The 24,128-nt window shown below is 37.7% G+C and overlaps 1 protein-coding gene, 1 non-coding gene and 1 pseudogene across 3 annotated transcripts in view; 1 reads left to right on the top strand and 2 right to left on the bottom strand.

Moving 5' to 3' along the window:
* Nucleotides 1-24,128, bottom strand: part of MACROD2 (mono-ADP ribosylhydrolase 2) — a 2,095,255-nt gene that overhangs the window by 1,107,511 nt on the left and 963,616 nt on the right. The window lies entirely within an intron of this gene.
* LOC117016238 (60S ribosomal protein L27a-like) lies at nucleotides 2,731-5,019 on the bottom strand (annotated as a pseudogene).
* LOC117016353 (U6 spliceosomal RNA) lies at nucleotides 6,554-6,660 on the top strand. Its single transcript, XR_004421879.1, has one exon. It is a non-coding gene; the product is annotated as a U6 spliceosomal RNA (small nuclear RNA).

The following is a 24,128-nucleotide window of genomic DNA, read 5'->3' as shown; positions in this document are numbered from 1 at the left end:
CCCGTTCTCTGGATCACCTTCCTTTTCCCAGTCATTAAATTGGTGGCTCTCCACTGAGGGTGATCTTGCACCCCACCCCTAACTCCCACCCCCTGCAGGGGACATCGGCAAAGCCTGGAGACATTTTTCTTTCTCACAACTTGAGGGGATGAGTGCCACTGGTATGTGGTGTGTAGAGGTCAGGGACGCTACTAAACAAGCATCGAATAACGCATAGGATATCACCCAACAGCAAAGACTCAGCTGGCCTAACATGTCAATAGTGCCGAGTTAAGAAACTCTGCTGGAAATAAACCCATTCTCCAAGGGTCTGGCATTGGCTGTCAGTGTGTGTGTGTGTGTGTGTGTGTGTGTGGGTATGCGCACGCACTGCGCACATCTTCATACAAACAGCTTTTCTAGACCCACCCCAGGCTCAGTTACTCAGTTCACACAAGCTGTAAGGCATCCAGACAGCTCCATCTATTTGCCCCGATTCATCTACTCTCCCTTCTTCTCCACTCTGCTCTATGCCCCTAGGAAGGTGAGATATGGACTGCAGCAACAGGGCTCCCTTGCCCTTGGGCTTCCAGCTGGCTTTGGCAATAGAGATTGAAGGAAAGGAGGAGAGTTAAGGTCAAAGTAGTTATGCTCTTTGCTCCTTTCCTAGAAGCTTGCCTTGCACAGTTTCTTCAACTGGGAGTCACTTATTGCAGTATGGCTGTCTCTACCTGACTCTCTCCTTCTAGGTTCAGGTAATTGTTGGGTTTTTGTCTTGTCCAATCAGGTTTAGCGGTGGTATAAATCACCTGCTAAGGGTGACGTAGTGCCCTATCCCCTGTACCCCCATACTCAAATATTTGGAAATGACTCCTTTATAAATAAACCCTTCTTGAATTATCTGATTCTGAGTAGGTGACATATTGTCTGCTGTGACACAATCTCCACCCATTGTCATTTCCCTATATGCATGACAGAACCAAATTTCTGGTGACACAGATTCAAAATTGTACCATCCCCTACTCTCTTATCCACTATACCCAATCAATTGTTAAGTCTCATGGAATTTTCTCCCACATATTTCTTACTTCAACTTCTTTTTGACCCTTTCTCACTGATTCAATCTATCATTTCTTATTGCTATAATGATGTCCAATTTTTTTCTCAAGTATCCAACCTCTTCTCGACTTTCTCCAACTTCTAAAGCCAATTCTATGACTCCATACAAGCTTCCAAGATTCTCTGTAGCTAGAAGTGAACTCTCTCTTTTTGGAAATCTCACTCTATGTCATCTTACCTCACACAGGTAACTTTCACTGTTACTGTTCTATTTTAACTGTAAAACTATCTTTTATCTTGACTAAAATTAAGGTCCTTGAGGGCAGAACTGTGCCTTTTCATATGTTACTCCCAGAGTACCTGGTATTGCCTTCCATAGACAAGGTCCACAATAAATATTTGTCAGATGGAGTAATGAATTTTCTGCCCTTCCTTATGGTTGATAAAAATAAGTTTTCACAATTTCTGTGCGAGTTTCATGGCCTTTCAAAGTTATGTCTTTTTATTTATTTGTAAAATAAGGAAGAAGATGTGCTTTTGGAGTGAAAGCTACAAGAGTACTCTAAATGCTGGGAAAATAAATAGTGGCATCAAATAATCCCATTGACCCAGACTTAATTCACACTGACCCCATAAAATTTCTCTCTGAAAACGCTCCCTAATTTCTCTCCCGGCAGAATTTCCATAATCAAGTGATCACTGTCTAAACAGAAAGACAGCAAGGCAAAGCCCTTCCTCTGTTACTTCATATAAAGTAAATACAGACTTCTTAAGCACTCGAGCTAATCCTGGGGATATTTGTTTTGTGTGTCAATGTGACATAATGGAACTTTAGAGCATTGACCAAAATACATTGGCCTTTAATTAACTGTATGATTTAGGATGAATTTCTGAGCATCATTTCTTCAACTGTATAATGGAAATAAAAATCACATAGTTCACTAGAATGTGGGGTCAAATAATAAAGAAATGTATACAAAACTGCTTTGGTAACTGCAAATAGTGTATCCAACATTATTGCTTAATTATTCCAGTAGCTTCCATATCAACTTGTCTCAATGAACAAAAGGATAGCAGTAAGTCTCTGGCTTTTGAAGCTCTACTTGACACACCATTTGATGAAGCACACCTGAAGACAATTAATAGTAATGCCTTCCCTAATCAGCTGTGTCAAGGTGAATCCATTCAAACTGGTAAAGCATCCGTGCTTCTAGAATTCTCTTCTTGTGCCCAGAGAATAAGATGGGGATTATAAGAACTCCTAAATGAGTTCACACTGTTCTGCTCTATACCCTGGAGTTGAAGTAGAATCCCCGAGAATATTTCAATAGCATATTCTTCATTATTTTGAAATTGTAACTACTAAATCACCTTAAATTTCTAACAGGATATATTGAACAATTAAACGAAAGAATTCCATTTTATTTCTTGGTATTGGAGCTTCAGTACCATATAAACAAAAGTGTATTTAGTATGCAAAATATACCTGGGGTGCCAAAAAAATGTATACAAGTGGACACTTTGGTTAACGTTACTCAAGCAGTAGTTCGCTATAATCAAAAGTGGACGCTAATGGTAACCACCTTGAGCACCTCTTGTAATTGCAGAAGTCAAACAAGACTTGTTTTCATCTTTTTTTTTTTTTTTAAGAAGAGAAAAACATTGGAGTTTTAATGAACTTCCTGTGTGGTTTCAAGCTACCAGGACACAGACCCCTCCAACATCCTTAACCTCTTCAGCTCCTCTGCTGAAGAATTTGGCCTTCACGATGACAGGCTGCTTTGGGAGCTTTCCCTTCCCCAGAACTTTGTAGTCACCCGATTGCACCACATCAATGATAGGAGCAGCTCCAGTCTTGTTTTTGGCAGCATTTACCCATGTCTGCTCACTGACCAAGGTCCACAGTTTATAAAGGTTGACAGTTGGGCAGAAGCTCTGGTTCCTCTTTAAGTGGTAATATCTCATACCAACTTTCCCAAAGTAACTATTTGTCAAAGTTGATCCTGTGGTGATGTAAGCCACCAGCATTACAATGGCCTCCTGTGTGCTTCCGGTGCTTGCCAATGTGGCCATGGCCGTGGCTCATGGGGCTCCTAAGTTTCCGGGTCTTCCTCAGTTGGATGGCATGTCGACAGCTAAGACGAAAAAAGCTGTTTTCATCTTTTGTTGTTGATATATATTGAGTATTAAAATTTTTAATATTTTTTTCTCTTTCTTAAAATGTATATACATTTTTTGGCCACCCTTGGTATGAAAAGCACCAAAGGTACTAGAAAGTGTTATAGTGGTGCTAAATCACCTGTACATTTACCTTACATAGATTCAACTGTTATGCTTAAGGAATAGAGACAAGGGGGGAATCAGGGGAAAAGGGAGAAGGAACAAGGAAGGGAGGGTATGGCAGACTGTTTTTACCAAAGATGGCTGCAAAATAACATCTCCCAGCCCACATGAAATGTGACCTCAATCAAGAGAGGAATCTTACTTCTTTACCCTTTTGAACCGAGGTGGTCCTGTGACAGTTCTGACCAGTAGAAATCAGTAGTTCTATCCACAACCCTTCATTAGCCTGGAAGTTTCTGCTTCCTGCCCCTTGGAATGTTCACTGCAGGCAAAACCACATGCCATGTAAGTCTTACTATGCTGGGACTGCCATTTTATGGGGAAGCTCAATCTCATCATGTAAAGAGGCTGTATGGAGAGATTTGTTCCAGCCATTGCAGACATGTGAGTGAAAATAACCATCTTGTACACTGAGCTAAGTAGAACCTTCAGATGACTCTAGTCCCACAGCCACCTAAGTTCAATTGTAGGAGACACCCTAAGTTAGAACTTCCCTGCTGAGTCCAGTCAACCCACAGAACTGTGAGATATAATGATAAATTATTTTAAGCCCCTAGGTCTTTGATTTATTAGAGAGTAATAGATATTTGGAAGTGAGAGGGAGGGAGAAAGAGAAAGAAAGAGAAATACATAATTCACATATTTTACCGTCATTTTGCCTATTAATGTCAGTTGGAGTCTTCCACTGAGTTTGCATAGGCTGGGAAATGAGGATTAACTGTTTCAGTGCTACCTAGTGCCCATGTGTCTTTCATGCTGTGAGCATTTCATACTACATTGAGAGTGATCTAAGAGTGTTTAAAGATACTGGTTTTTCATACAACATGGCTATGAATGCACCCCAATCACTTTATCTGGTGCTGAACTGAAGAAACAGCTTCCCTTACACTGGAGGGAAAAGGCTCTCTGCTGAACTGATTGAGAAATGTAAGTCTCTGCTGCAGTCTCTCAAGGGATTTTCAAGGTTAACTTTGACTTAACATGGCTTTTGCCTTATAGACTAACTTTAGAATCTTATGTCCATATGTGCTATATAGTTTGACAATAATATTATTTATGATGATGATGATGCAATGATAATAATGATAATAAAGCAGGAGGACAAAGATCGAATGTCAACCAAAGAATAGATTTTGTTTATAAACAGGATCTTGCTACCTTTGGAGATCTGAACATTAATGATTATTAACTGAGCCAATTCACTAATGTTTAAAACATTTTTATGCTTCCAGTGAATAAAGTATGACTTCAATTTGGCCCATCACCCAAAGTGAAGAGAAAAAAAAAAAAGAACCTACGCAGCTAAATCTAATATAAATAATAAAAGCCTTTAAGACTTCAAAACTAAAAGGTGCAGATTCAAGTTAAAATTAGCTTTTCACAGGCCAAATCTTTTCAAGTTTTCTTTAGGAAAAAAAATCAAAGGCATTAACATCCTAAGAAATTGCCCTCCAGAGTCAATGATCATTAATGTCCTTATATATTTTTCTTACTACTACAAGGAGACTCAACATCTTCCTAAATTTTATGAAAATATAAACTGGGATACTGGGATTCCTGCCTGCTCACCAGGGCTGTAAGATTCTGTGTTTGTAAAATGTCTTACTCTCCTTCTGTGACTTCTGTTATGGTTGTCATGACTGTAGATAAAGGTAGTTTCATGAAATCTCTGCTGAATGAATGATACTTTTTTATATTAAGTGTTTAAAGTATTTTAATTTTTATTACAAAAGTTTCTCAGGGAAAAATAACTGGAACATACAAATGGAGAATAAAAAGACAGCCATCAAACCATCAATAATCGCAAACACCTTCATATTATTGCCATCAATATCTTGGTGTTTGTGGATCAGATTCTTTTCTTTTCCCGTAGAGATTTTTTTTTTTTTCTTAAGCTGGAAATATGTGTTATAATTTTGTAACCTCACTTTCTGGCTGAATGAATAGCTCTAAGGTGGTCTCTATTTGATTCTAGGTTTCAGTCTTAAATGTCTCTCTTTTGACATATTTTTTACTTTTTGACATTACATATCAACTAGAAAAAGTAATTTGATAGCTCACATTGAAAAGAGCTCAAGTAATACATAGTCAATCCTAAAACTCTGAGGAAGTGAGAAAATAAATACAGTTTAGTGCACTGAAAAACAAAAAAGAGTTTGAACATCAGGGCTAGTAGTAGAAAATTTAAAAAGGCAAAGGATAAGGATGGCTAGTAGGTTAGCAACATGGCAGGAATGAAAATGTCTAAGCCAATGGTTCTCAAGCTGTCGTCCCCAACGAGCAGTGTCAGCATCATCTGAGAACTTTCTAGAAATGCAAATTCTTGTCTCATACAAACTTACTGAATCAGAATCTCTGGGGTGTGAAGCCCATCAATCTATGCTTCAATAAGCCCTTCAGGTGACACTAATGCATGCTAAAATCTCAGTAACAGTACCCTAAGCCAATAGTTAAGAGAACCACGGTCCAGGTTGCACATTAGAGCTTTTACAACACACTGATGCCCGGACACCACCCCACCCCAAGTAATTTAGAGAATCCCCTGCATTGGTTGCTGAACATCTTTATTTTTTACAAGCTTCCCAGGTGATGCTAATAAACAACCCAAACTGAGAACTGTTGGTGTAACATGTGTCGATCCAACACATTGAGAGACAAACTGAGAAAGAACTTGGCTGAGAACGTCAGTGTATTTGGCCATTGAGCCATTTACTTTATTTCACTTCACCAGATCAACTTGTTAAAAAGAGATAAGAAATGCTTTGGAAAAGAAAGAATTTATACACAAGGAAACCTGATGATTGCAATTATATATGGTAAACACCTTACTTGCCCATTACTTAGATATAATAACTTAAAACTTACAGGTGCCAAAGGCCACCAAGCATAAAAGTAACAGTTCTATATCCTTCAAAAGGCCAGGAAGTGTCACAGTACAACAGTATAAACAAGGCAACAGCTTACATTTACCAAAAATTTTCATACATATTATCTTAATCATAGCAACACTATCAAGTGGGTACTATAGCATTTATTGGACAGTAGTAATTACTATTCATAATGAGGACATTGAGTCATTGGGAACACTAAGTCTTGTTCAAAATATTTTGCTTAAGATAAGAAATCAAATTAGGCAAAGACTTCTCACACAGAACTCATAAGCACTAGTATAGTGCTTGCTTTGGCAGTACATACCCTAAAATTGGAATAATACAGAGAAGATTAGTACGGCCCCTGTGCAAGGACAACATGCAAGTTTGTAAAGCATTCCATATTTTTTTTTAAAAAAAGAAAAAGCACCAGCATAGAAGAAAATTAGAATTAGATAAATAAGAAAACAAAAAAAAATGGAATAGGCAAGAGTTTTTTTACCAAAAAAAAGGAAAAGCTTACAACAATTACTAATTATTTAAAAAGAATAATAATTTTACTGAAGTCCAATTGATAAATAATTTCTGTGCATCAAAAGTTAACATTTAGAGAGTTAAAAGACAAGATAGACTGAGAGATAATATTCAGTCTATAGCTCACATTGGACTCATATGCAAAGTATAAAAGAACACAAATCATTGAGAAAAAAATAAGCAACCTGATTTAAAAATGGGCAAAAGAGTTGAAGAAATATTCACAAAAAGAGGACATGCAAATGCCTGATAAACATATAGAAAAGTATTTGATGTTATTATGTTATTCCTCTCAAGGAGATTCAAATTAAATCCACAGTGTGATACCAAAACACTCCCACCAGAATGCTCAGAATTCTAAGTGTATGCCTACGCTATCACCCAGCAATTCAATTCCTGATATATACCGAAACAAGTGAATGCAATTGCTCACCAGAGACAGGTTCAAGAAAGGTTCTTAGCAATTTTTTTCATAATAGCTAAATTATGAATGGGGAAACTCAAATGTCCGTCAACAGAAGAATGGATAAATAAATATTAGTAAATACATAAAATGGAATACTACACATTGATTTAAAAAATTAACTGCTTGAATATGCAATAACATCAATGAATTTTTTTAAAAAATGTTTTCTTGAGCAATAGTGTAGATACAAAAGAGAACATATCTTATGAGTTCATGTATATGATGTTCAAGAACATGCAAAACTCATAGATGATGAGAGTTCAGAATAATGGTTTCCTTGTATGACAGAAGCGGATGAAATGAGAAGGGCGACGAGCATTCTGAAATGTTGGACATGTTCTATATCTTCATTGGAGGTGGTTATACAAGTAACATACAGACTAAGATTAGTGTACTATGCGATATGATATAGCTCAATTAAAATAAAGAAGACAAGGAAAAGCATATTCTTAAAAGGCAGAATTTAAAATAATTCCACCAACAGTTGCTTTATTGCTTTTAGACTTTAAAACCAGTTTTACAAAAAAGAGATCTGTTTAGGATTTTGTCTCATTATTTACCCCATGAATCATAACTCAAGTTAGTTTTCTCAAGTTCTTAATAATTAGGAATTTTAAAAAAAGCATAAAGAACACATCTTCCATCTCCCTTAACTATTTGTATAAATACACTCTGTCTGAAAAGAGGTTATATTCTTCAACCTCACTGTAATCTCCTCTCTAGACTTTGGATGGTAAAATGTGTCTAAACGGAATAGCAATAACTGTGCCTCCAGTTACTTTATTACGATGAAGCAAAAGGAGACTTCAAATTCTGGGTATGCACAGTGTTAAACCGGATTAAATTAATCACCTCTGCAATCAAGTTCTCAGTGTACAGATAGCCTCCCGCTTAAAATGGTTCAATTTACGATTTTTTGACTTTCCGATGGTGTGAAAGCAATGCACATTTACTAGAAACCATACTTCAACCTTTATTTCGACCTTCTCCCGGGCCAGCGATTACGAGGTACGATAGATACTCTTTTGATACTCTCCTGTGATGCTGGACGGTGGCAGTGAGTCGCAGCTCCCCGTCACACATCAACCATACTCTCCAGGGTACTGTTGCCCGCATTTTTCTTTTTCTTTTTTTTTCTTTTTTTGGATATTGTGTTTTGTTCTTTCACATCCCATCGTGTCTACAAAATACCCATCTGTGTCTCCTGCTTCTGAGAAGAAGAGGAAGATAATTATTCTTGAGATGAAACTCAAGATAATTGCCCAATATAGGCTAGTAGAAGAGTTCTGAGCACATTTAAGGTAGGCTAGGCTAAACTATGATGTTTGGTTGGGTAGGTGCATTGAATGCATTTTGTATTTTCAACTTTTCTTTCAGCTTAAGCTGAGGTTTATTGGGATATAACCCCATGGTAAGTGGAGGAGCATCTGTATATCTATATCTATATATACCGTGTTTCCCCGAAAATAAGACCTAGCCGGACCATCAGCTCTAATGTGTCTTTTGGAGCAGAAATGAATATAAGACCCGGTCTTATATTATATAAGACCGGGCCTTATATTATAGTAAAATAAGACTGGGTCTTATATTCATTTTTGCTCCAAAAGACACATTAGAGCTGATGGTCCGGCTAGGTCTTATTTTCGGGGAAACACGGTAATATGTGAATGTTGAATATATAACTTTAAATATTGATGTTGCTGCTCTCAGACTGGTCAAGGCAGAAGATGGCAGAACATCATTCTCTTAAATTGACACCAGCTGCTTCTTAACAATCACCACATGCATTCTTATCTTGCTGGCCAGTCAAAAGCAGCCTCCTCCTTAAAAGCAAACATCTGCTGCCCATTTGCAACAATTTCTACTTGAAAACAGGTTTATCAAAACAACTTACACTTTGCCAAGAGTGAACATGTGCTTCCAGAAAAATTATCTTTATGCTTCAACTGTACTATGATTTCTAACTCTATATCCCCCAATACTTAAAAAAGAAAAAAAAAAAAGCAACTTTTTTTTCATAGTATCTTTCCTTCAACGTCCTTCACAATGATAGTTTTTCATTCTGGGCTTATTCTCCCCATACCTTCTAGAATGTGTGTTCATCTCTTCAGAGGGCACTAAACGTGGGGAAAAAGTGACACCAATCCTGATGCCTTCCCACTTGAGTTGAGCATGATTTTAGAAAATAGCACTAAAGTATAGTATACTGGCATCTGGACTGCTTAGGTTTAGGAATTAAAATATAAGAACTCGATACATTAATAAATGGTATTATTTCCATTATTATTATTATTACTTATATAAGTGTGGGGACAGAGCCAGGAGTGCAGTTTCCAGGCTCTCGGCCTCATGTGGAAAGGTGCTGGTTCAGGTAGTAAATGGCCATCAACTGTGATTGGATGGCCATCAGCTGTGGCTAGTTGGCTGTCAGCTGTAACCAGTGAGCCATTGGCCACTAATATAACTGCCGTGGCTACGCTAGCAGAAAATGGGGGCTAGCAAGAAGATGGGGGCTGAGTTAGCATTACAGAGAGGCGCGGAGTACAGTGGTACAGTGGTTTTCGAATGTCTCCGTTGACTAACATTTTGGTTTATGAACTCTGTAAACCCAGAAGTAAATGCTTCAGTTCTCGAATATGACTCAGAAGTCAAACATGTCTCACAGCTTCCGCTGAGTGCAAGATCCTGAGACCTACCTCTTGGCTGTTTTCAAACGTTTCAGAATTCGTGGATTAGGTTCGAAAACCAAGGTACCACTGTATAGTGGTATGACTCCCCTATCTATGGCTCCCTGGGTGTTCCTTTTTGGCCTCACCATGTCCTGCATTCTTATGTGGGGAGCAGGACCAGAGACCCCCCCGCATGAGTCCCTGCATGACAATAAGGAAGGGAGCTATTCAAAATCCAGGGATGCTGGCTGGCATGCCTTGAGTCTAATTTATATATTTTACTTATATAAAATGAGAAGGATATTGGAGAGATTGAAATTCTAATTCAGAGTGTTTGCTTTTCTACAGTATTCAGAGAGAGCCAATAATTCAGTTAAAACAAATGCAACGTTGTTTATATTTCATTGACTGTTTTGAAGCTCCATTGCACCTTGAAATTTTATTATATATAGAAGAAAACAAACTATAAGTTCATTCATGGGATCTCAATTTCTCCTGCATTTCCATCTCTATATTGTTAAGATGATAAACTTTGTCTACCAAGAGTTACCAAATAAACTCTAAATCACTGCTGTAAAGACAATATTTATCAAACCATCTATGTCTTCGGTAATTCATTCTCTATTTTAAAAGTCAGTATTTGTTTCAAGTTATAAGAAGTTCAGAGGAAAGTTCTTGAATCTAGGCTATGTCAGATTGCTCTAAGATTAAGGGATCTTCCCCCTTCTGGGAACGAAAAGAGATTTATCATTATAAATCTATGTGAATATCTTTTGTTTTCCCATTGTCTTCCAGGAAGAATTCTGAAAAGCCATTTTCTAGTTCAGCAGGGAAAGGATCATGTGTTCATATTTCCATCTTGAGCTTATCATGGCATTTTTAGTGTTGTTTTCAAGAGTAATAAGGCTCATATAATGTCAATCAAAACTCACCACCAGCAGGGAATGTGTTGGAAGCTGTTATATAATCAGCATGCCTGTTTCAGCACAACACAAGTGGCATTTTTCATGTCAATACTGAATTCACAACTTTAAATCTCAGATTTCCTGTGCCTCAGGTTACCATGGAAGCCAGGACTGTAGCAGTCTGAGCAGCCTGAGTCAAAACCCAAGTGTTTCATTGCCTAATGGAGTAATGAGTCATTCTACTCTCTCAGGTCCTTTCCCCTGAGCAATAGAATTTTTGGGAGGAGGCATGAGGAAAGGGCAGAGCAGGACACTTCTGACAGCTGCAGAAAAGACTGCAGAAACTCTCAGTCCATGCATGCACTCAGATTTTCTAAACTGACACTTATCTTCAAATTGAAACTTGAATGCTAATGTAATACTACTCAATAATCTGGACCTGTCCACCCCAGCCTCATTTACTAGAAGACCAGATGCCAACTACACTGTACTCTGAGCTTATATTTCAGTTGATGTAAAATTATGTGTAGTACAGGTTTTTAATTCTATTTCTAAATTAACATCAGCTAAGACATTCTGGTGATCTGAGTCCTATGCTATCCTATAAATTTAAGGTAGAAAAGACATATTGAATGAACATGCTATCATCTTCTAATACACTTTCTGCACAGTATATTCTTCAACCAAGTAAGATGTTAAATGATTTGGGTAATGGACCTGCTTGGGTTTCCTTAGAGCTTTCTCTCCAAGCCTTTAGTTAGCAGTTTTATGGCTATGGAATTATAGTATGGTAATTCCCTTAGTAGGTGATGATGTGGGAATTAAAAAAGAATGTAAGTAAGCAGGAGGACAAGCACTGGTGATGAGGGGGAGAGGAGAACATGGAGAAGGAAGAAGATACGGAGAAAGAGGAGTGGGAAGTAAAAGGAAAAAAGGAAGAGGAGAAAACAAGTGGAAGAAGACAGCACGGAAGAAAGGAAGAAAAGGAAAGAGGAGGAACAGGAGGCATCCTTTTATAGCTTTTTGTTTGCTTGGTATTTTCAAGCATCTGTTATAGTATAATTTTTTTTTCCGCTTGTATTATAGCATGGAGCTTCAGTTACTCAAAAAGTATTTAGAACTTCTTGAAATCTTATAATATCCTATGAAGAAAGACTCTAAATACTATTTCTATTTGTCATATGGAACAAAAAGTTGTTTAGAATTTGATTCTGTGGCCCCCCCACCCTTGCCCATGCAAGTGATTTTAACCACGATACTTTTCATTACTTGAAAAATTCTCCACCTATAGTATGTAGTCTCTTTTACTATTTACTAGGCTTTTACCTAAAAAAAAAAAAATCTTTTTCAACTCATATCTCAAAGGAATTATGGCACTAAACTAAAAACAGAAGGAACAGACTTTTAACATATAGATAGATATTGATATTGATACACACACACACACACACACACACACACAAACTGCACTTCACTGATTCTAAAGTGCCATGGATCATTAGATGCACCATTATTTTATGTACTACTAAGAAAATAAAAAATACTGCTCATTATATTAAGATATAACGTATATTACAAGATGTGCCCTGACTTTGGACCTTACTCCAACCATAAAAACGCATATAGATGATGTATTACAGAATTGTACACTTGAAACCTATGTAACTTGACTAACCATTGTCACCCCAATAAATTAAATAAATAAATAAATAAATAAATAAATAAATAAATAAATAATAAAATGCAAAGCAGAAAAAGACAAAGCCTAATTGAGAGACATTGTACAAAATAACTGACCAGTATTTTTCAAAGATATCAAGTCATAAAAGACTGAGAAATGGTTACACACTCCAGGAGAATAATAAGAAATGAAATAACAACTAAATGCAATGTAAGATTCTGAATGTGATCCTGGAACAGAAATAAGTTAGTAGAAAAATTGGCAAAATTCTAATAAGGTCTGACGTTTAGTTAATGACATTATACCAGTGTTATTTTCTTGTTCATAATAATTGTCCTATGGTTTTCTAAGACATTAACATTAGAGGAAGTGGGGTGAAGGAAAAAAATTATATATATATACACACACACACACACACACATATCTTGGAATTATTTTTGCAAATTTTCTATAAATCTAAAATTCAAAATAAAACAAAAACTGAAAAAAAAAATGTGTATTTTAAAATCATTTAGGGTGGCCGGATGGCTCAGTTGGTAAAAGCGCGAGCTCTCAACAACAAGGTTGCCGGATTGTAACCAGCAACTGGATTTGGAGCTGAGCTGTGCCCTTCACAACTAGATTGAAGGATAACTTGGAGCTGATGGGCCCTGGAGAAACACACTGTCCCCCAATATTCCGCAAAAAAAATTTAGAACCAGTAACTTATAATTCTGTATAATTACAGAATTATTTCCAGATGTTCACATATTTGAATATTTTATATTTTTTTTTCATTATTTGAAGAACAACATGGTGTGGTAGAAATGGCCCTCAACTGGGTGTATAATCCAAGTTCCAGCTTTGATTCTGATCAAATTCACAAGACACGTCCTATAATTCCTCAAAATAATCAACTGGTTCTCCGTTTCTTCAATCTGCAAGATGAGATTTTTAGACTCAGTAGTTCTTAATAGTCATTATACCTCTAACATTCTCAGTATCTGTGTTAATAACTAAGACTATATAAAAAAAATGCTGCCTTTACTTAAAATCAGCCAAAGCAATTAATATTATTTTGAAAGGTGCATACATGCCTACGCACACTTTGTCATAAGCAGAGTTCTCTCTATACATAATGAGTGTAGAATAAGCTACGTCCTGGTGAAAACTGTTACCAGACAAGGTTGTGCCGCCCTATGCACATAGAGGCCAAAATCATGACACTGGTTTTGAGAAAAGAAAGCCATGTTGAGTCAGCCTGCAGGAGACTAGATGTACCAATCAAATCTGTCTCCCTGATCTAGGGTTAGGGAGAGTTTTAAGGGTCAAGAGGAACAGCTATGGGGGGCAGGACAGGTTTGAATTGGAGGACCTTGGAGCTTAGACATTTATGGTAAGGAATGTCAATGCAGAATCTTCCTCGATAATGGATCCCTCGCTTCTGAAAGGGTTCTGGTGTTCAAGTTCCAGTTATGTCCTGGACCTTTGGTTCTGTGGGGGGTGGGGAGCGGTTACTTTGTTCCTGTGCAGCTGGAGGTCAGAGTTCTCTCTGCCCTTGGTTTAGCTGCATGGCTTGCAATTTTGGTCTGTTGTCTCTGAAAAGCAATTCAGTATCGTATTAGGCCCATTTTGAGCTGGTTCTGCTGTTATAAAACCACGTCTACTCTCCTCAGTGTTCACTGAGTGCTTAATTTATCCGTAGCACATAAAGATGCCAGGCATTATTACTGTGGAATAAAACTCAGCAGTTTTTAGTAAGACTAGCACTCTTCTAAACCACCATCTCAGAGAAGGAATCAAGCAGGCAGAAACGTGAGTGGAGATAAATCTTTTATTAGCTATTCACCCTTACCAGAGTCCCAATTCTAGTCTTCTGTCAACCTGTATTAATTGATGAAAAGAAGACACTAAAATAATGTGTGGGTGGTATCACAGAAGAACGCTCCTGGAAAGGGACAGAAAGCCCATGTATAAGATGCCTTTCTAGATTCTATGTAGAATCCTACCCTGAGAAATAATGAGAAACCAGAAGCCTGGTTTTCCCTTGGATTCTTCAGCAAAGGGGAGATGATGAGAGAACTTTGTAAGGGTCATCGTGTAAGCTAAGCTAAGAATTGACCTTTCTAATAACAATCTTTGTGAAAAAGGCACACAATGTAGCAGATGGATTGCAGCATATTCATCCTCCATATTAAAAAGGAAGAACAACAAAAAAAAATAACCTACTTTGTCATCCTCTAAGGCACAGACATGCTGTCAAAGCTGACCAGACAAGGAATTTAGTCCAAAACAATAAGTCATTAAACTTAAAAGCAAAGCACAGGATACAAACCTCCTGGAAATGTTATGAGCAGGAAGATGTGGGAAACTCCTGTTGGGGAAAAAATTGCCACTTTCTCTTCCCGTGATTAATAAAGCATTCTAGGGAGTGGTAGATTGTGTATTGTCATTTCAATGTGTGCTGAATAAAGAAGGGTAAGAATTGGCTGAGTAAGGGAGACAGTTCCCAGTCAAGGGCCTGTGTCAGAGAAGACCCAAGGGCTATGGAGGGATTAAACCTATTGATGTGTAAATTGAGGTGGCTGATTTAACCTGAATCAGGAATTGTGAGCAAAGAAGGGTTCACCCCCTAGTCTGCTCCTTTCTAGGATTCCCTTGCTTTTAATCTCTTTAGGAAGATGAGCACCACCCTGGGTGGAACCACAAAGACTTCCTGTGAGTAACCAAATGAGACAGTGTTTTCTGCATCCTTCTCACTGAAGGTGGGGATGTAGGCAATGTTTGGACTGATTTAGGCCTAAGGCTACCTCTTGTAGTAAATCAGTCATTATAAATGGATTTTCTAGGAGTTATGGCCTTTTAGAGACTAGATAAGGAGGTAGTTTCTATCCTATTTGTGGATCCCCTTTGTGAAAGAGGCTCCTGGAATATACATCTCTATGGCACCTCATTTCAAGGCATTTAATTCTCTTTTATTCTAGGTTGTGTGTGCACTTGGTCTTCACTGGTTTGAGTGTACTGGGGGACTGGAGGAACGAGAAGGAATAAAGGTGATGTGAGGGAAGGCTGAGATGGAAAGAAGGAAGTGGCCAGAGTGGTGGAAACAATTAAGGAGCACCAGAAGAATCACTGCTGAGAGCTTTCCTCCACTTTCCATCTGTGGAGTTTTATACATGCTGCAACGATCTGGATAAACAAAGCTCAGGTGGTGAAAAACTAGGCCAACACCTTCCTAAATTCAACCTTGGTTCAGTGAGGCTTAAAATGAGGGGAAAGGGAAATATTATGCAATAGTTCTTAGCGTTATCTCCAGACTAGCAGCCTTGACAACCTGGGAACTTGTTAGAAATGCAGATTGTCAGGTCTCATCACAGGCATACCTAATTTGAAATCTGAGGGTGGGGCCCAGCAATCTGTGTTTTAACAAGCCCTATAGGTTAGTCTAATGCAGTTTCAAACTTGAAAACTACCACTCTTTAGAATGAGCATGGGAAATTTAGGAGAAATGGCTTACTAGGCAAAGTTTGAGGTTTTTGCATGCTGGTTTGGGGTACTTGAGGGATAGGGTTTGGACACAGGAAAATTCAAGAGAAGAACCAGGTTTTACAGAAGCTCTAATGGTCTACAACACCAATGAAAACAACTCTGGACCTTGTATAGGACTCAGCCTAGATAGGAGATTCTAGGACTTGTTTTAAAAATGCAAATCTTGGTTTCCCAGTTTAGAGTAGAAACTGCCAGTTCAATTCTTTGTCTTCTCATCCACTTCTGAAAGCAGGACAGGAAGAAGGAATTTGATAAGGAGGAATAAAAACAACAACAACAAAACTTCCACATGTCATTTGTGTCTGAAAATCTGGACCACTCCGGAAGCTATCCTGAGTCAATGCCAAGAACTCCCACTCTTAAAAGATATTTCTTGTTATTTACAAGTCATCTCATTATATTTCTGATGTCATGTTTAGAAAACAATATACATTTAAATCACATAAATCCTTTGCATCCTCTGCTTTCTTGGCCTGCTGGGAATTTTGAAATACACAAGATGACACACACTCCTATTAGTAACATGTGAAAATAAGTGACTGACTCCAACTTCAAGTTCAATAAGAGAGAACCTACAGAAATAGAGTCCCAAAGCCAACGCCATTGTGTAGAATTCAGTTTAAAGGCTCAGCAAGCCTTGGAAATATGAGTGGTAGACAAGAGTGAATGTCAGAGTATGATCAGAGAAAAACAAAGGAAGAGACAATTAAAACTACTATTATGATTGATAATTAGATACATATTATAATAAAATCATACACAATCAATTTTGAAAAATAACAAAGATGGAGATGTCAAGTAGATGACAAATTAAGTGGTCCAGTGCCGAAAGAAAAACAATTCCATTTCAATGTGACACCATAGTTTCTCCATCCTGGAGTCAAGGGATGGAAAATCCATCCCCTTGATCCCCCTCCTCTCCCCAGCCTGGGGCAGACATGGCCATCAGAGCCAGAACTCCTCCCCGAGGAGCACAGCAGCCACTCCCAACTGATCAGAGTTGCTGTTTCACCATTTATAACTGCCTGGAATGGGCCTGGGCTGGCACGTTCCTTCTGCTCTCAGCTCTGCCTATTTTGCTTTGCCACAGGAAGCCTCTGCCATACAATGTCCCCAAATCTACCTGCTCTAATTAGTATTTACTATTATAATTCCAGAATAGACCAAGAAGTAATTGTATGAAACATTTCTTTTCATCTCCTTGTCAATGTTTCATATACACAAATACACAAATACGGATACCGGGACCCGAAGGAATCCACGCGGCACTCAGAGGGTTAGGAGAGTCAGCTTTATTACGCCGGCGGGCTCAGCGGGATCCTTCCCAAAAGATGAGCCCCTAGCAAGGTTTTGAGCAGATTTTTATGGGTTGGGGACTTCCTTGAGTCGGGGAAGGGGTAGGTGTCGTCTGGTGATTGGCTCGAGGTGTGGCTTGGAGGGGATTATGTGGAAGTGGGCTGGGGCTGAGGCTGGGGACCTCTCTCTCCGCTCCAGCCACCATTTTAGGTCAGTTCCACGTGGCAGGGAACCATTTTAGATCAGTTTCTCCATCACAACAAAGCAGAATTGGGCATGGGAATCAATGATTCTGAAACTATAAAAGACAGAACAAAACTATGCAGTTCTGAAAAATGAATGGTACATGAACAGATCATATACGCATATCCCAAAATAGGGGCATTTTCAAGTGGTACATGGTAAATATATATTTTTTAAATTACAGTTTCTTTTAAAATTGCAATGATTATTTTTAAAGCATAATATAAAAAATATAACTTAACATCAAATCTCTGAATTCATGGGTATAATTGCTATATAAAAGACAGGTTAAAAACAAAGAAAATAATTTCAATTAGCTTAGAGAAAAATATTAACTCAATAATAGTATAAGCAGCAAAAGTTGTGAAAGTGGCATGTTACTGGCTGATGTCCAAGAAACACTGTTAAAGAAATGTGTATATATGTGCTAGGTCTCACCTAATTTCACTGCGGATTAACTATGCCTTAAGAAGAGAGCAAGTAACTGCCCAACAAGACAGCACAAACATTTTTAACTGCCCCCAAATTAAGGGTGAAGTTACCCTTGCCTTCTAACAAATGTCTTAAACGAAAATTTATAATTTAAAAACAACTCATGAACTTAGCTAAAACTTGAGAGGCAGAAAAGCCTAGCCCTTTATCTGACCCATAATCTGCAATTAACCTGGTTATGTCCTCAGTCACAACAAACTAATGTCACTACCAATTAACTTTCCTAGATAGTTCTTCAATTAGCACTAACAGTTCAAACTCCCTAAAAACAACAGCACAACTCGGCATGGTAATAGACTGTTTCCAAGAACATTAATTTACTCTGACAACTGAAAACAACAACAAAATTCCAAGGAAAAAAAAAATTCCATTCCATTTTATTTTTGCCACTTGTAACACGGTCCCTCCTCAGAGGTTTCATTTATTTGACATGTGTAGAGAAGCCATTTTTATTATCCCATATCCGAATTATATTCATTTTTTTGTTTTGTTCCTGCTTTAGAATAGCACCATGTTTCCGTCTGTCAGAAGCATTTGTCATTGAGTGGTGAGATTACACTGCAAGAGATGTGGTAAGCAGCAGTTTGTCACCACTTGCCACATTAAATAAACCTCAAGATAAGCACTAGGTTATAGGGCAGGTAAGCAAGGCTTTTCCCCTCCTCCTTAAACCACGCACTTATTTGTACAAGTAAAACTAGCCCAGATCTTCAATTTCAGTGCTAGATAAAAATAAATAAATAAATAAATAAATAAATAAATAAATAAATAAACCTAATCAATAAAAACACATGAATTACAAAAAGCCTCCTGAAAGTCATATTTAATTTGAGCCATAAAAATTTTATTTTCTTTTTAAAAAAACAGATTTAAAAAAATATCTACTATCAACCATATCATGAAATTTCCAGGTAAATAGGTATGTAAAATAAGTGATTGTGGGTCTTTCTATTTTCTGGAGTCCCTTCTTTCATTTATTCCAGACTGTTTCCTGTTTCTCTTCCTCCTCTTCCCTTCAGCAATGTGAGAGTCCAGTGGAAGGTCTTGGGGCCCACTCTAGCCCCAACCTGAGGCACTGATAAAAATTTAAGGAAAAGCATGATGAATTGCAATTGGGAGGGAGTCTCAGAGTTAGAAAATCTGCAAGGTAGAAAAATAGCAAACTCCAAATAGTGACATTTCAGGGGAAGAGGGAACATTGGCAGGTGGAGAGGTAGATTTCACATGCTTCAAAAATGGCTTCTTGGGCCACACAGTCCTAGAAAAAGAAAAGCATACCTTCCACCTTTAATGCACTATAAATACATATCTAATAGCATGAACATCGAAATACATGACAAAACTCATCTGTGTGGAAGACACTAGGTTTGTAGAACCTGGGATATTAAACATGGTGAAGAGGAAAAGAATAAAGCTGATGGTAATTATAGCTACTATATATAATTTAACCTCCAGTTTACAGATTAGAAAACTGAGGTGCAAGGATGTTTTTATGATATTCAAGTCAGCCACCTGACTACAAACCCCAGCTTTATTTCCCCCATTTTACCACAATTAGTTTCTCCAAAGATCTATGGTAGATCCAACAAATGTAGCATTTGAATGCACCTTGTGTCTTCAAGTTCCATTTGATATCCATCAATGGCCAGGTTGAGCATTTAAACCAAAAAGGAGCTACCACTCTGCAAATTCAGACCAAAGGGATTATGAATACTTTATAAACTGCCCAGATACTGATTTTAATTTGGAAAGTTTGTTTTACACATCAATAGCATCGTTATAAGCTTGTTTTAACACCAATCTATACTTAAATTGTATCATGTAACAACAGAAAAACTGCTGCATTAGAACTCTGAGAACTTAGGCATTCGTACATCTTTCCCTCTAGGAGTTAGAAACCAAACAGATGAACGATCAAATTAAATCAGCACAGGTATTATGCATTCTAAATGGACACTCACTCTTCTCATAAATACTGAAACTAAAGGCTGTTTCTTGTGCTAGAATACATAGTAGGCAATTAGTTCTGTTTATAGATTGGAGGACAGGAGAGTTCAACAAGCTAACATCAAATACTTTCCTAGTACTCTAATTTGCAATTTGGAAAACCAGAAGTAACAATGTTCCTTTAGAAATCAAAGGACGATGCTGGCCTCAGAACTCCCTAGGTTCTAGCCTTTAAAGCTATTTTCTTCAGAGAAATCTGAGACAGACACTACAACTGCACATCTGATGGGTCAGAGTACTTTCTCTTTCTCTTTTATAACTTTATTAAAGAATGAAGGGCACAACTTTATGGGAGATAGGGACCCTTCACACTTTATTGAAAGGTCAAAGCTGTGCTAAAAATGGCCAGTGAACCCAATAAATTCCTGACTTGGAGGTCCTCTTTTTCTGTGTTTTATAATCTCATTTAAAAATAAAATGGCTAAGCCTTCTTTTTTCTGGTCTATTATTTATTAGATTTCAATATAGAAGTGTGCTTTTCATCAAAATTTTGTCACAAACCACCCCATACTGTGCCTTTCTCTTGCAAAGGCATTTTCATTTCTTCTCTCCTTTTTTGAAAAAATAAGTAATTTTTGGCTATGTTCTTTCTTGTTGTTGATCTGTCTCTGTATCTTTAAAAAAAAAAAAACCCAACCAACGGAACTACTTCCTTTTCACTCTGTGTTAAAGAAATATGCAACAAGTATACATGTATCCATTTATTTATTCATTTATTTATTTATTTAGCAGAAAGTCACATTCCTTCAAAAAGGAGGATTTCAGATATTGAATCTCACATTTCCCTCTTTGTGAATACTTACGATAAAAAACAATATTTTTAGGTGAACAACTCACAACATAAAAATTGATATACACCTGTACGATATAAAAAGTGTTGTTACTTTGATATTGAAAGATCTAGCCAACACTATAAAACACATCCCTTAAAGATTAGACAAGTAAGCACCTGAAATCTATGTAATTTTAATAACAATTGTCACCCCAATAAATTTAAAAAAAAAAAGTCCCCCCAAAAAATAAAAACCTAAAAAAAAAAAGAAAAAGATTAGACAAGTAAGCAAGAAAACTTTTTAATCGATACTAAGGTTGTGAGTTGCTAATGAGACATGTGGGTTGCTTTTGAAGGAAGACAGTACTGGGATTAGCTACTTACATATTAATAAGTGGATTTCTGCATAAGGTAAACTTAGGAAGAGAGTAAATTCAGAAAATATAACCACAGTCCAAAATCTCAACTTCAAATAAACTGGAAATATAATATTCAAGACCTCTTTCTGAGCGTAGATCTTAGCACTTCAAATACCCCAGAACACCATCTTAATAACAGATATAAATTACATTTCCTTTGAACTATTGGATGGCAACATTATACTCAATTTCTTTATACTTGACCATGAACCTCAACTCATGTAATCAAACAAAAAAGACCAGTGTGAGACATGCTCAGCAAGTGGTGGGAACCAAGACGCTGAATATCCATTTTCCTTTGTCTGTATTTTATAAAATCATGCAAATTCCATGCACAATTAGTTAGAATTGGGGCTGCAATCTGATAGCTTGATGACAGAGCCAAATTAACTTGAAACAAAGAAAAATAGTAATTTGTGAAAATCATACACACTGATATGTAAAAGACGGGAGGACAAGATAGTGTGGGAAAGGCCTCTGAGATTGGCAATACATTTCCAGTCAAACCTTGTTTCTCCACGTCAGCTATTTTCTTTTAAGTTATGAGTAATGAGCCCGGAAAAAAGAATGAGAAGCCAGCTCTAAAGAGAAGGGAGGATGCTTTATCCTCTGTCATGGAAAAAAAACACAAGAGGAAAGATGGGGGAAGATAAGAGACATTGAGTTATGGAGGTAGGAAAGCAAGGGAACTCATGTCAAATATCTTCCTTCCTTTCAGGAAATCCAGAGAGATTATCTTTTGAGCACAGAGGGTTGTCATGATTTTATGAACTTGGAAAATATAGAAATGTTTGAAACAGCTGTAATGGAGAAGTGGGTTGCTTGGGTTACTCTACTCACATTAGTTGGGTTTGTGTTGCCCAGTCTCTGGGACCACTGCTGCTTTCAGCATTCTATAGCTGTAGCTCCAAAGCTTAATCAGGAATGATAAATATGTGGCAATGTGCTAACACTCCTTTCTTACTTCATTCTCATGACAGACATTATTAATCAAATATGACATCCTTTCTGACTGAGCTGATAGAGACCCTCAGAATCCTTCCCAGTGCTCCAAGCAGTCATTACTAATTTATCAAAGGAAGTACTTGAGGTGAAATCTAATCACCATTATTGAGCAAAGCACAAGTCTTACTGAGGACTTGATTTACCCATAACAGGGTTCCTGCTTCTGCAACCACAGTGAGTTAGCTACTAGATACCCCAGTCCTACAAGGACTGGATTTTTTGCCCCCGAACTTCAATGTTTTTTTTTTATGTATAGGGATCTGATACTTGCTCCCAGACCTCCTAGACAGCAACCGTGAGTTCAGAGCTGGCCCATTCAGGACAACTATAGACCATGACAGTGGAGGCTCTAAACTTCCACCCCTCTAATCAACATCCTCAAGACTCATTCCTCACCTGACTACCACTGATACACAGAGAAACTGATGCCTGTTTGTGATTGATCGGCTACACTGATTGACTACATACGGGAGGAAGATACACTAAATTTGAACAGTTTGCTGGTGACTTGGCATAAAATGCCAGACCCAGTAAATCAACAGGTCATGCTTAGCCTTTCAATGACTTCCAAGTGTGAGGACTATAGCCTGATACAGCAGGTTCTCTTGGCCTCAGGTCTTCCTAAAACATTCTCCTTAAAACAGGCCTTGCAATAGCCATGAGGCACAGGAAATGTCTCTAGGATTGTTAGAAGTCACCTCTCCCCAAATTGCAGACACTCCCTGCAATGGAGACCCTGAAGTCTAGAGGCAGTCCAGGGTATAAGTTGGGAACAAGGGTCTTATTCCCTAGAAATTCCTGTTCACTGAGCAAGTATCTCCCTCTGAAATAATGAACCTACCAAAACCACATCTGCCAAAGTATACCTACTATGGTACTATCTATATCTCCAAGTTTTTCTGGACTTGCTGGTTCATTGATGGGACCAGTCTTTGGCCTCAGAGGGGTTATTCTTACTTTGATGAAAGATTCTATAATCCCAGTGTATAAGCCCTGCCAAGTCCAATGAAACCTTGGATTCAATTGTTTCTTCTGAATTGTGGGATCTTGATCTAGGCATTCCCTGTTTGTCATGTCCCATCGTTGAAGAGATTGGTGGAAGAATCATCTCTCCTCAATCAAGAGAGACAGTGGTCCCTAATGAGCATCCAGTGTCTACAGGCTAAGCGAGTCTGGGACTCCAAGGTAGGTCATTCCAGTAGCCAAAAATGACAGAACCTCACTTTGCTATGGGCCAAGTCCAAGAATCCCGTACTCTAATTAGACTCTGACTCTTATTTCAGTCTGGACCCAAGTTTTTAAGAGTTAGATTTTTCAGAATTCAAGACAGCAAGAGCCAATATGTCTCTTACTGCCAATAGTTGTGCTGAGGTGACAACCCCAGAGGTGCTCAAGAAAAGACAATAGGTGCAAATATGATAGAAAAATATTGTATTTGTCCCTAAATGCTTGAGTTGAAATCACAACTCCACCATGTACTAACTCTGTGAACTTTACCAAGTTGCTTGATTTCTCTAAGCTTCAGAGAAGCTTATATATATATGGTGTATATCATATATATGATAATAAGCCAGTGATGTTTGTTACCATGGATAAGGGAATATTTTTTAAAAGGAAGCTAGTTCACCAGGCAATCAGCTTGCCCAAGCATCAGCATTGCTTTTTATTCAGTTAGTCGGATGCTTCAACTGAAACAAGCAGTGACCTACAATCATTTTATAAACTATTTCTGAAAATCCATCAAATCCACTTAAACTGTTATTTTGGAACTGTAAGTCACAGTTGAACATTTATAGGAAACTGGATAACAAAACTCTGCCTTTGAATAAAAGAAATTCTTCAGAAAGTGGGTGGTCTGCA

The sequence above is a fragment of the Rhinolophus ferrumequinum genome, chromosome 23 (genome assembly GCF_004115265.2).
Source record: "Rhinolophus ferrumequinum isolate MPI-CBG mRhiFer1 chromosome 23, mRhiFer1_v1.p, whole genome shotgun sequence".
NCBI lineage: Eukaryota > Metazoa > Chordata > Mammalia > Chiroptera > Rhinolophidae > Rhinolophus > Rhinolophus ferrumequinum.
The sequence above is the reverse complement of the archived record's forward strand: the minus strand, read 5'-3'. Positions and strand labels throughout refer to the sequence as shown.